The sequence below is a fragment of the Equus przewalskii genome, chromosome 7, assembly GCF_037783145.1.
Source record: "Equus przewalskii isolate Varuska chromosome 7, EquPr2, whole genome shotgun sequence".
In the NCBI taxonomy this organism is placed as follows: domain Eukaryota; kingdom Metazoa; phylum Chordata; class Mammalia; order Perissodactyla; family Equidae; genus Equus; species Equus przewalskii.
Window position 1 is genome coordinate 77,546,076 of NC_091837.1, and position 14,030 is coordinate 77,560,105.

Consider the following 14,030-nt stretch of genomic DNA (forward strand, 5'->3'; position numbering starts at 1 on the left):
GGGTGCACACGAATTTTAGGATTGTTCTTTCTGTTTCTATAAAAAATGTCTTTAGGATTTTTATAGAGATTGCATTGAATTTGTAGATTGTTTGGGTAGTATGGACATTTTAACAGTATTAATTCTTCTAATCCATGAACCCAAGATGTCTTTCCATTTATTTGTGTCTGCTTTAATTTTTTTCATCAGTGTTTTATAGTGTTCAGTGTATAAGTCTTTTACCTCCTTGGTAAAGTTTATTTCTAAGTATTTTATTCTTTTGGTGCTATTATAAATGGGATTTATAATAAATGGGATATAATTTCCTTTTCAGATAGTTCATTCTTGGTGCACAGAAACTCAACTGATCTTTGCATGTTGATTTTGTATCCTTCAACTTCACTGAATTCGTTTATTAGTTCTAACAGTTTTTTTGAGGAGTCTTTAGGGTTTGCTACGTATCAGATCTACAGATCAGGTCACCTGCAAACAGAGATAACTTTACTTCCTCCTTTCCAATCTGGATGCCTTTTATCTGACCTTCATTTTTGAGTCATATCAAAAAGCATAAGACCTACTTGGTAAACTTGTGACTTTGCATGATTACTTCGGACTTCAATTCCCATGAGCCTGAGAAGCAGATACTAGTGAATAAATCCTCCTGAACATGATATTCCTCATGACAGATACCCAGAGAGCCAAAAGTCTAAGATAAGAATTCTCACCAGCCACCTCGTGTGACACTTGCTCGTGTGACAGTGTTATTATGCTGCTCCCTTACGTAACAAGACAGCTCATGAGCCTGTCCTCTGACGAATGTAAAGGCGGCAGGGGAAACGGTGCGGGCAGGGGAAACGGGGCGGGCAGGGGAAATGGTGCGGTCTGAGGAGCTCTGCAAAGGTCAGGAGGCAGAGCTCCTGAACTCGCATCACGTGTTACCTGCTGGTCAGGTCGCCTTGAAGACTTTAATGCCCAAGATCATGCATTAATAACATTAACTTTAAAACCATAGTAAAACTCACCTGATCTTAAATCAGGTTTTTTGGCAAAATATTATGCTTCATGTTCCTATGATTTACTGTTACAGTTACACGGTCAATTAAGAGATCAACCAATTCTAACTGATAAATCAACAGGAAAAGTGTAAGTTCCTTACCTGGAGCTAAATTTCACAAAGGAGATTCCCTCAGTGGAGTTGTCACCATTTTCTGAAACGCTGTCTACCCCCAGTGCCCTCTCTCCCTTTCCTGAACTCAGAAGTCCTGCCCCAGCTCCATGCAGTCAGATCCCTTTCGTGGTGTAAGATTCAGCAGGCTGAGTTCCGGGCTCAGCTTTGCCAGCCCAGCAGATTCCCGTCTTTGCTGCCCCCATGAGAGGATCTGTGACTACGCCTTGAGAACACGGCCCTTCTTTCTCTTTATATTTCACAGCCCTCTTTCTCAGACTTTGTCCAAACCTGTCTTCCTGAGGACAAAAAGAGAACTTCTTTCCGGGGTGAAAAACTATCATCTCGATCTGCAAGGGTGGCTGCATGTGGCAGTAACAATAAAGATAATATAACAACCAGTTAACACATGTGTGTGTTACACAAGCACTTCTCCATATTCATTTCTTTTATGAGCGATATTTTGAGTCCATTTTTTTCTACCCAACTCCCCCCACCCCCTAGTGATGGGACCACAGCAACAGCATACCAGCCTCCTCTTTCCGGGTCTGCTACCATCACCACCACTTCCCAGCACCATACCACCGACTGAGGCTGCCAGCAGACAACCATCGGACCAATCCTCTAGGAACACTGTTGTTTTTCATATCTCCCTTGATTATAAATCTTCTTTGATTCCCCATCATTAATGGGATAAAGCTAAAACATCTCAGCCCGACATTCCTGAGTCTTCTGTTGTCCCATGAAGAAAGTCAACCCAGAAGTAAATTCTGAGGAAAATGTAGGTCCTGTTTCTAGATTACTCTGCTCTTCTGTAAGGAGGGTGCAGGCCTTGTATTCAGACATTCATCCTGCCCAGATTCCTCAACTTTCTTATCAGTTTCAGCCATATTCTCACCTCAGGCCATTGGTAATGTGTATGGATCAGAGTTTAATCAGTGGCATATGTCATTAGCACCTCAGAGACTTGTCAAAGAGAATATATTTTACACTCGCCTTAAGCTAGACTATCCAAGAGCTCATTTCCAGGACCATAATAGCTTGACTCGTAGGTAGAAATGCTTTCACTGAACTCTGCTCTTCCCCTATAGGCACTCTGCATCCCGACTAGCCTCATCTCTTCATTTTCCCCCAAACTCTCTATATTAATCTTTCCCATTGCATCTTTGCTGACACCCGTCTTTCCATCTCCTTCATGGCTCAACTTAAGGGGCACCCTCCTCCTGGCAGCTCCGAATCCAACACTCCTGTACCTCCCTTCTCTGAACTCATTTGTTACCCATTTGTTTTGATACTTTGAGTTGCCTGAATTCTTAAAATCAGCGATGGTGGTAGGAGTTTTTCAGGGAATACTAGGCATGAAGACATTCTCCTGAATTCTATTTTATTTTTATGATTTCATTTTTTAAAAATTTATCCAAATCTTTGATACACTGGGACCTTGTTTTGGTGTGATGCAATGAGTTAAGGAAACAATTTTTTTCCCATTTGTCTGAACACCCAATTATTCAAAATCAAATTTTCCCCACTGATTCAAAATGCCATCTTCATTATAATTTAAGTTCTCATCTATTTTGGGTCTCTTTTATGGTTCCTTATTCTGTTCCATTGATCTGCTTATCCATCTGCCTGTGCTGATGTAAAACCATTTCAGTCCTTATGGCTTTTAAAATCTATTTTGAGGGGCTGGCCCCGTGGCCGAGTGGTTAAGTTCGCACGCTCCGCTGCAGGCGGCCCAGTGTTTTGTTGGTTCGAGTCCTGGGCGCGGACATGGCGCTGCTCATCAAACCACGCTGAGGCGGTGTCCCACATGCCACAACTAGAAGAACCCACAACGAAGAGTATACAGCTGCGTACTGGGGGGCTTTGGGGAGAGAAAGGAAAAAATAAAATCTTTAAAAAAAAAATCTATTTTGATATTTGATGGGGCTGGTCCTTTCTCATTATTCTTGTTTTCCAAAAGCTTCCTGGTTATTACCTGTTTGCTTTTCCATCTTAACTTTATAATCATCTTGCCTGGTCCCCCTCCACCAAATTCCTATTGGTGACATTATCAGATAAGATCTGAATTGCAAAAAGACGACTCTGGCTACAGTGTGAAGAACACGAGTGAATGAGGGAAGACCAGCAAGATGAGGGTCACCCTGAACAAGATGGTAGCAGTAGAAGTGGAAAGAAAATAGGATCAAAGGTAAGGAGGAATAAAAGTTGGCAGGACTTGGTGATGAATGTTTAGGAAGTTTAGGAAGAAGTAAGTGGTTGTCTAGTCTTGCCTGGAACAACTCTGGGATTTAGTCCAGTTCTGTAAAGGCCCCAATCTGGATCAATCCAAGGATACAGTGTTAGTTTAGGAGTTATCCTGAAAATCAGGGTCCTCTTGGAAAAAGAACCAGAGTTCTTCTGTAAAGAGATATCATGGGTTCAGACAAGATACCCCAAAGTGAATTGCCTCCCCCCACCATGTTCTGTGCCAGGAAAACCAAACCAGTTTCTACAGCATTTCACAGGCTGTGGGGGGTGTACCCATGACCTCAAACCTCATGGTTCTAAATGGCAGTGGTGTGTTCTAAGACATTCTGTCACATCACATTTGGGGCCTGCAGAGCCAACTTGTGGTTAGTGAAGAAAAAATGATACCTTGAAAGTTTTCCTTTCTTCATTTTTCAAAAAGTTAAATTACCATAAGATTCCATTCCTAGGTAAATACCTGAAAGAATTGAAAGTGGGAACCAAAGAGATCCTTGTATACCAATATTTATAGCAGCATCATTCACAATAACCAAAAGGTGGAAACAGCCCAAATATCTATCATCAGATGAAGACAAATCAGTAGATAAACCAAGTGTGCTACATACATACAATGGAATATTCTTCAGCCCTAAACAGGAATGACATTCTGATACATGCTAAAACATGGATGAACGTAGAAAGCATTAAGTGAAAGAAGCCAGAAGCAAAAGGACAATCATTGTAAGATCCCACTTACATAAGGTACACAGAACAGGGCAAATTCATAGAAACAGAAAGTAGAACAGAGGTTACCAGGGCCTGGGGGAGGGGGAGAGAGAGAGTTATTGTTAAATGGATACAGAGTTTCTGTTTGGGATGACGAAAAAGTTCTGGGCATAGATAGTGGTGATGGTTGCACAACACTGAGAACTTAATACCATCAAATTATACACTTAAAAATGGTTAATATGGTAAATTTTATGTTATGCTTATTTTACCAAATTAGAAAAGAATATATTTTTTAAAACTTCTCTTTTCTTATGAAAGAATGTGTCATGATAGAGGCACCTCCCCTCACCACTGAGACAAATTATGATCATGTGATTATAGCTATCAGTCATATCAGCTCTCTGAGACCTAGGTATTACAGAGGAGGCAATATACTCTCTCACCCAAAACAATGCAAAATATTTTGGGAAACAAACTATATAGCCTGCATCTCCGGAAATCCCCTCCCAGTGTCTAACCACAAAGGGAGGAAACATAACAGTGTGAAACCAAAAGTTTACAGTCAAAACTTAGAGTCCATGTTATTACATTTTTTACTAGATAAACGCAGTGCAAATGTGCATCCAGGAATGAAACGATTAGAGCATTTAAACTTTCTTTGCCTTAGTCTTTCTTTACTCCATATTTTAGGGACATTCTTGTCCCCAAATGTCTTTTGAAGCAAGTAGATATAAAGCATTCAATTAAACAGGAGCTATTTAGAACTCACTTGACAAATCACCCGAATATTAAGTCACCAGAATTAGGCAGTATCCATTGAAGAGCTCTGAAGACAGCTAGGAATGAAGGTGAGTTACTATTGATCAAACTGATGTTACAAATGACCCTGAGCTAGAGGCCGTCAAGCTGCCAATACGACTTGCGTGCAAAAAAAAAAAAAAGTTCCAGAGGGACAGCCTTGGTGGCATCTGTCACAAAATGTAGGAACATCTAGATGCAATAATAACCAATCCATAGAGTGAATAGTAAGATGGTATCCAGAAAAAGGAAAGTATAATTGATTAATATTGTGCAAATAAGTGGATGTAAATTATTTATAGTGATAAAATTCTTTGGCAAAATTTTCCTAAAAGAAAATTTTTCTAAACACATAGTCATCATGAGATTAAAGAATGTGCGAAGAGTCAGTGTTGGCTCAATGACAGTAAATGAAGGGTAGCAATAAAGGGAAACACTTCTCGAGGGAGGAAGGTAATAGCCCTCCCGAGGCATTGTTATATACAATGAAGAGGTGTGAGCTTTAAAATCTACAAGTTTGTGGACATCAATGAGCTTCTGAAAATGCCAAGCTAAGAAACATAAATGTAATGTGATGTTAAAAATGAAATTTTCAGCTGAGGCTCCTGAAACAGACACCACATTCTAAAGAGGCAGGAGAGCACTTAAAGGCAGGATTTACAACACAGATGACATAATACAAAAAAGTAACCACTACACACCTATTAGAAGAGCCAAAAACTGGAAGACTGCCAGTACCAAATTTTGGCCAGGTTGTGGAGCAAGAGGAATTCTCATTCATTGCTGGTAGGGATGCAAAAGGGTACAGCCACTTTGGAAGACAGTTTGACAGTTTCTTATAAAACTAAATATACTCTCACCGTATAATCCAGCAATCACACGCCTTGGCATTTGCCCAAAGGAGTTGAAAACTTAGGTTCACATATGAACCTGCACACGGATGTTTATAGCAGCTTCGTTCATAATTGCCAACACTCGGAAGCAACCAAGATGTCCTTCAGTAGGCGAATAAATAAACTGTGGTACATTCAGGCAATGGGATATTATTCAGTGTGAAAAAGAAATGAGCTATCAAGCCATGAAAAGACATGGAGGAACCTTAAATGCTTATTATCAAGTGAAAGAAGCCAATCTGAAAAGCCTACATACTGTATGAATCCAACTATATGACATTCTGGAAAAGGCAAAACTAGGGAGACAGTAAAAAGACCAGTGGTTGCCAAGGATGAGAGTGAGGGGGATGAATAGGTGGAGCACAGAGGATTTTTAGGGCAGTGAAAATACTCTGTATTACATTATAATAATGGATATATGTCATTGTGGGGGATTGGAATTGGCTACCCCAAGATATGTCTCTTTAGCACGAGGATTATTTTGGGCTGGTTACTTTTAAAAACTGAAGACATGAGAGAAACTCTGAAAAGTAGAATTTACCCTTTGTTAAGAGACAGTTACATTTGTAAAGGAAATCTCCGTAAGTAAAGGTGGCTCCCTCTCTGCACCAGGAAGAAAGGGGGATGACCTTATCTCTAGAAACTGTTATCTATGCAGAAGGCAAGGATAATAACCTTACTCTTGTTTACTGTGCTTCTCTGGTAATCTCCCATAACTGACTTCCCCCACCCCCAACATCCTCCTTTGCAGCTGAGGAGGGTATTTAAGATGAGAACCTCCGCCATTTTGGCAAGTTGCTCAGTTTGCCTGAGTCTCTCCCATGTATACATGTTATAAAGCTTTGTTTAATTTTCTCCTGTTATTCCGTCTCATGTTAATTTAATTCGTTTCTAGTCAGAAGGACCCAGAGTGGGTCGAGGAAACGTCTCCCTCCTTTACGTCATTATACATTCATCTCAACTCATAGAATGTAAAACACCAAGACCGAATTTTAAGGTAAACTATGGACTTTTGGTGATTCTGATGTGATAATGTAGGTTCATCGGTTGTAACACATGTACCATTCTGGTGAGTGAGGTTGATAATGCGAGAGGCTATATATGTGTGGGAACAGGGTTATATGGGAAATCTATGTACCTTCCTCTCAATTTTGTCATAAACCTAAAACTGCTTTAAAAAAACGAAGTCTAAAATATAGTATGAATTGATTTGTTTATCCAATTGGAAAAGAAAAGAATTATTTTTAAAAACCTCTACTGGGTGTTTTACTAGTTAAAGCATCTACAGCAAGATGTTGTGAAGTTAGACACAGTACCTATGTTACCAAAACCAAAGTGGGTTCCTTCCTGGTGAGCTAAATCAGACTCTCCACCAGAAGTAGTTGTCTCACAAAGTAAGGTATAATTTCTGCAAATAGGAGACCATGAGGAATCATTTCTAAAGTCATGGCATCCTGGAGCAAAGGGAAGCAGGGACCTTTTATTTCAGATGAGGGCTGAATATTCAAAAGGGATAGGTGGGTATTCACTTGTGCAGGCTCAGTTGGAAAACATGCTTCCACATACACTGCAGGTTACGGTAATAAGGCCTGAGCTCCTCCTGGAGAGATCTCAGCATTAACCACAAGGCAAAGGTCATAGGCATGACTCTTGTGGAGGCTTGGTCTGGCTCAGGGTGGTTGGTGATTGCATCTCGTTAACTTAACAAAAGGAAAAAAAATTGGGAAAAACAGTTAAATGCTTCCAAACCCACCCTTGAGTTTCTCTGGGCAACTAGTCGGTGACACCTAGGGGGACGAATTGGCTTAGGCAAGGAAAGGGATCAAAGTATGCCACCCCAAAATATGCCACTTTGGCAAAATGATTATTTTAAGCTGAAGACATTTGAGATTCAACAGATGAAAAAGAAAAAAAGCCTTCTGGGAGCTTCCCTTATCTGACTAAAAGCAGTGACTTCTGGGAAATAAGGCTGCCATAAATTCCTCTTTAGGGTAAGTTTACTCCCAGAATAGAGAACGTGAATAAAAGACACCCCAAATCCCTTCTCCAGGGGAGTGTTGTGACCCTGAAGAAGATGGAAAGACCACTCATATTTGTATAGACAAACATTATCGCAAACTTTCTTATCTCCCATCTGTTCTCCTAAAAACCCATTGGCCTTTCCTAGAGAAACCTATTTGTTCTTCCCTAAGAAGCCTTTTCTCCCCTCTCCCCTTCTTCTATTAAATTAGTTATATAACCCTTTAACTGTTTAAGGAGCGAGCTACTTCCTTTGATGGTTCCCACGTACAGTCAATATAAATCTTTTCTCTTGTTAATCTGTCTTTTGTCTGTGTAATTCACAGTCCCCAGGTAATAAACCTAAGAGGGAAGATGAAAAGGGAATTTGTTGGCTCGGACAACAGAACTGCAGGAAAGGAGGATGTGAGCTGGACCTCAGAGATGAACACAACCAGGGACTGGAACAACACCAATCCTTTCTCCATCTCTCGTTTCTGCTCCTCTCAGCACATCAGTCACTTTCTCCCACTACAGACTAGCTTCTTCCACATAGCCGGTGGGGACATAGCCACCAAACAGCTCAGATTCATACTTCACAGCTTTGCCACTTGAGCTAACCTGAGACCCTCTTCATCTGGTTGAAGGTCAGAAATCCCCAGAACTGGCCGAGCTTGGGGAATATGCCTACCTGTAGCCAATCACTGAGCTCAGGAAGCAGAGTGGTAAGAAACTGGGGCTCTATGGTGGTGAACATGATGTAATCTACACAGAAATCGAAATATAATGATGTACACCTGAAATTTACATAATGTTATAAACCAAGTTACCTCAACAAAAACAAAAAACAAAAACAAAACAAAAAAATAAAAATAAAAAAACAAAAAAGAAACTGGGGCTCTCAAGGAACCATGCATTGAGAAGCAATATTGCTGAGAAGAGTGCTACTCTAGGCAGACAAAACAGTAACCATCCACTGCACAGTCCTTCCAAACAGCATTACGAAGACCTCAGAAACAGTCAGCCACCTACCTGGCTACCTTGGCATCCTGAATCTCTGATTTCTCCGCTAACATTGGGTTGGCAGGAGTGGGTAGGGAGCAGTAGATTCCTGCCCTGAATTATACCCAATGATCTGCAGCCCTTTTTAGATTGTCAGTCAATACTTGGCTCCCACAGGGCAGGACCCTTCTCTATTCTATCTTGCTTTATTCAGACAATTTCTGGAACAATGTTGGCCAGTGTCCAAGACTCCCATTATCTCTACTACATAGCTCCTAAGTTTTCCCCCTTCTGTACCCCCTTGATTCAGTGTTATTTGTCTTAAAAACTCAGACCCCAAACTAAACTGTGCCATGCTCCTCTTTGGAGTAGATTTTGGATTATCAAATTATTAAATAATGGTAATGGGGAGGGGCTGAAGATCAGCCCTTGTTCCCCACTCTCTGCCCACCCCCAGTTCTGTCTTCATCCCCCCTCTGGGCTTGGTTCCCCTTCTGCTGAGACCCACGCTGCAGTGCTACGCATAAAAGAACGGAGAGACATGTCTCTACCCTTGTGAAGTTGTGTGCCACGCCCTTCAAAGCTTCAGGGAGATAAATTTAGACGTAAAACAGGAAGTAATTCTCTAGTGGCTGAGAGTGATCTAAGAGAAGTTATTGCCCTGAGATATTTTAAAGCTAAAGTGTGCAGGAGAAGTTCTCAAACGTTAGCATGGATCAGAATCAACTGCAGGCTTGTTAAGCCACATATTCTTGGGCCCATCCCTAGTTTCTATTCAGTAGGTTTGGGGTGGGGCCTGAGAATTTGCATTTCTAAAAAAGCTGATGCTGTTGGTCCAGGTACACGTTGAGAACTACCTTGGTAGAGATTCAAGAAGAGACAGAAACCCTCTCTAGGCCACAGGGCTCTCATCTGAAATTGAAGGTATTGGCTTAGGTCAGCTAAGGTGCTCTTTAGGGCTGACATTCCATGATTATAGGTGATTATAATGGGTGACTACACGTGTACTTGTGTCAGGCTATTCTCATTATCACGAAATAATTATCGCTTATCTTTATTAAGATATTATAAAAATTTCCAGGAGCTTCAGAGCGCTGATCTATATGCAGCAAAAACTCATTAAATTCATTAAAGTCACTTAGGGAAAAGCTTAATTTATAGAACATTTCAAATAAATGCCATTTTACTCATAATTTCAACTAGCCTCCTACAAAAATGTTTTGAAGTTTTCATTGATATTGCTTTACGAACGAAGTAATAATTAGCATATGAGGATAGCATATAACTAATATTTAAAGGCCTTAATTAAACTGTTCATCAACTAAACACGTACCTTCTTCTCCCCTTTCCCTAACAAATAAATATTATTTGCATTTTCATGTAATACTGTGTCCATTCTCCTGAAATAGCTACACTTATTCTCAACATCTAATTTTAGCATATAACTAACACGTTACAATTTGGACTGTCAGTCATTTAAATATTGCTCCTCTGCCCTATACAAATAAATCTTATTTATGTGTTAATTTGCTTAACTCAAAGTATTCCACAATCCTGAAGCTGCTGAATCATCCTCCATGGCTAGTCTTTGATCACGTGCTCTCCTCCCTCTGGGACCTAGTGCCCTTCCAACTCAGAACCTCAGGATTTAAGGGGACTTGGAAAATGTCTAGACCACACCCCAAATCTGACCCATCAAATGTGTCCTTGGGGTACCACGCCAAAGAATTCCCAGACTCTGAAGGGACAGCCCGAGCAATCAGGAGCTTTGAATCAGTTCTTGGCACATAACATCTTGTGAAGAGTCTGCTAAGGTTCCTCCATCAGTAACACCAGGAAACTAAGGGCAGGTCACCTCCGGAAGCAGAGAGCAGAGCCAGCACAAATGTATTTAACCACCTTTCTATCTGAGTGTGCCCACCTGCAGAGGTTAATGTCATTAACTGGCAACGGTCATAGCTGTCACATTTTTAAAAAATATAACACCATTATTACCCAGGAAATAATCATGCCTTCATTGGTCAAATTCTTGTACCTCTCTGAAACCACCATTCCTAATCCTAGAAAGTTATTTCTCTTTGCTCCTGGTCCATCTCTAGGCCTTCGATAAAAGCCTCTGGAGAACTACCGAATGACATACACCAAAAATGCAGAAATCCTAAGGTTCAAAACCTTGCTTTTTCACTTTTTCATGTTTGTACAATTTGTCTTCTCAACAAGATCATAGGCTCCTAGAAAATATGGTTCTATTTTACATTTTGTGTCCCTTGTCAGCTGTCTGAAGAGTTAGCCGGGATCTGGAATCCCAACTCTCCTTGCCAATGTCTGCTTGGCTCCTAAGGGATGTATAGATGGATGGCAGAGACATTGCAGGCAGATGTACTCTCTTTACCACGGGGTTAGTCATCAGCCAAAATCCTTATGGTGGATTCTGCCTTCATGAGATGGCATAGACTAACGGGGAACCACTACTTTACCTCAAGGCCTAGAGCAGAGCTGGCCTCATCTGCTCTCTCATACTTCCTGTCGTCTAGGTACTGCCCTGATCACACAGTGCCTTTCAGCTGCATATCTAAATGCCCATATCACCCCTGGTCTAATTGCCTTGGTTCCAAGGACCTAGGGTTAGAGCAGGGTATTCCGAAATAAGACAGCAGGATGCAACAAGACCTAATAAGCAGAATGAGCCAGCATTTATACAGAACAACAGAAATACAAATACCAAGGATAAAAGATTGGCTGAAGTCAGTCAGGATCAATCTAGGGATGGTGTATGACCACCATCTCCATGATCCTTTAAAGGTAAACTGGCCAATTTTTCATGCATCAGCTCTACAGTCCCTTGACTGGGATACTCTTAACAGCCCTGCCTCTTTGGAACCCTGCTTGACCAGGGCAGCTCTGAGCCCCTCCAGGGGAGGCAGAGGAATTCAAATGGAGATTGAGGCTAGGGTGGGAGCAATGCTCATATTAGAAGGTGCTAGGAGCTGGGTGCCTAGAAGAAGAATAGAGAGCCTTTCTCCCTTATGAGTAAGCTTTATAGATCAATCTTCACCTCTTTCTCCTGGGCCCTCTACTGGTCTTCTTTGCTTCTCCCATTTTTAACATTCTGACTCAAAGAGAAAGAATCAAGTGGCCTTAGAGAATTTGGCACTTTGATTCTCATCAGAAGTCCCTCCTGCACTATGCTCTTGATTCCATCATTGACACACAGAAATACTCGTTCTCCAAAGGTAGAATGAAAGGCAGAGATCATGGGCTCTCCCCAGAGCAAGCGTTCTCACCTTGGTTTACCCATTAGAATCAGATGGGGAACTGAGAAAAAAATCTCAGTCACCAGGCAGCATCTCCAAGCCAATTAAATAAGAATCTTGGGTGTGAGACCTAGACATCAGTGTAATTTAAAACTCCCTAAATGATTCTAATGTACAGTCAAGGCTGACCACAGAGCCCTTGGAGACTAAGCATCTCTTCTTAAGCCCGGCTGTACATTAGAATCACTGGAGGGACTTGAAAAGCTACTGTTGCCTGGGACCCACCCCAGATCAATTAAATTCAGAGTCTCTGGGGATTGCAGCCCAGGTTATCAGTATGTTTTTAAGCTTCCTGGGGGTGATCCTTTTTGTGTGTGGTAAACTATATGTAATGTAAAATTTACCATTTTAACCACTTTTAAGTGTACAATTCAGTGGCATTAAGTACATTCACAATGTTCTCCAACCACTGCCACTACACGTTTCCAGAACTTTTTCATCATTCCAAACAGAAACTGCCTCCGTTAAACAACTCCCCATTCTCCTCTCCCTCCAGGCCCTAGTAACTTCTATTCTACTTTTTGTATGTAGAATGAATTTGTGTCTTTTAGGTACCTCATATAAGTGGCATCAAACAGTATTTATCCTTTTGTGAATGGTTCATTTCACTTAGCATAATGCTTTCTAGGTTCATCCATGTTGTAGCATGTGTGAGAACTTCCTTTTGAAGGGTGAAGAATATTCCATTGTATGTATATAGCATATTTTGTTTACCCACTCATTGGATGATGGACATTTGGGCTGCTTTCACCCTTTGGGCATTGTGAATAATGCTGCTGTGAACATTGGTGTACAAGGATCTGTTTGAGTCCCTGCTTTCAATTTTTTGGGGTATGCAAAAATCCCAGAAGTGGGATTGCTAGATCATATGGTAATTCTATGTTTAACTTTTTGTTCCAGTTTCACTGAGATATAATTGACGTACAGCACTGTATAAGTTTAGAGAGTACAGCATAATGACTTGACTTACATATATTTTGAAATGATTATCACAGTAAGTTTAGTTAATATCCATCATTTCATATAGATACCAAACAAAAAAAAATACAGAACGCTTCATGAATTTGCATATCATCCTTGTGCAGGGGCCATGCTAATCTTCTCCGTATGTTCGAAATTTTAGTATATGTGCTACCAAAGCATATTTAACTTTTTTGTGTGTGTGAGGAAGACTGGCCCTGACCTAACATCTGCTGCCAATCCTCCCTTTTTGGTTTGAGGAAGACTGTCCCTGACCTAACATCCATGCCAGCCTTCCTCTATTTTGTATGTGGGATGCCTCCACAGCACGGCTTGATGAGCAGTGCATAGGTCTCTGCCCAGGATCTGAAAAGGTGAACCCTGGGCCACCAAAGTGGAGCACACAAACTTAACCAGTATGTCACTATCACCAGGCCAGCCCCTGAATGTTTAACTTTATGGTGAGCCTGCCATATAGCCTCATAGGAGTCTTACGTGCAGTCAAAGATGAGGGACACTACTGTGGCCAGCATCCCTCTTACATTAATAGAGTACTGATTGGTAGTTGGTAAACATTATTGAATGACTTTCTTCATAAATTGCACTGAAGCCCAATGCTGTCGTTATTGCCACAAAGTCAAAAGACTATTGGGTGGATTAATATAGTTAGTACCCTTTTGAAAAAGCCAACAAAGAGTCTCATGGCCATGAGAAATATCACCTCAACTGCACTTCCTACCTTCAGGTGAAATGTGTCCCCAGTGATTTGTTAGTATTGATCTTTCAAGTATCAGAGTTTCTGAATGATTTGCTTTGTAGATAACAAGTTAGACCTGATTTAAGACTTTTCCTATCATAATGCCATATCTATCATGACACCTACTATTATTCCTATCATAATGCTAGTGCTCAGATATGTTTTCTTGAACAGGAAGGAAAGCTGACGATCTCTGTGTGAGGGTC

The 14,030-nt window shown here is 40.9% G+C and overlaps 1 non-coding gene across 1 annotated transcript; it reads right to left on the reverse strand.

Annotated features, from left to right (window-relative positions):
• Positions 1-13,147: 13,147 nt before the first annotated feature.
• Positions 13,148-13,250, reverse strand: LOC139084961 (U6 spliceosomal RNA). Its single transcript, XR_011542901.1, has one exon. It is a non-coding gene; the product is annotated as a U6 spliceosomal RNA (small nuclear RNA).
• Positions 13,251-14,030: the final 780 nt, after the last annotated feature.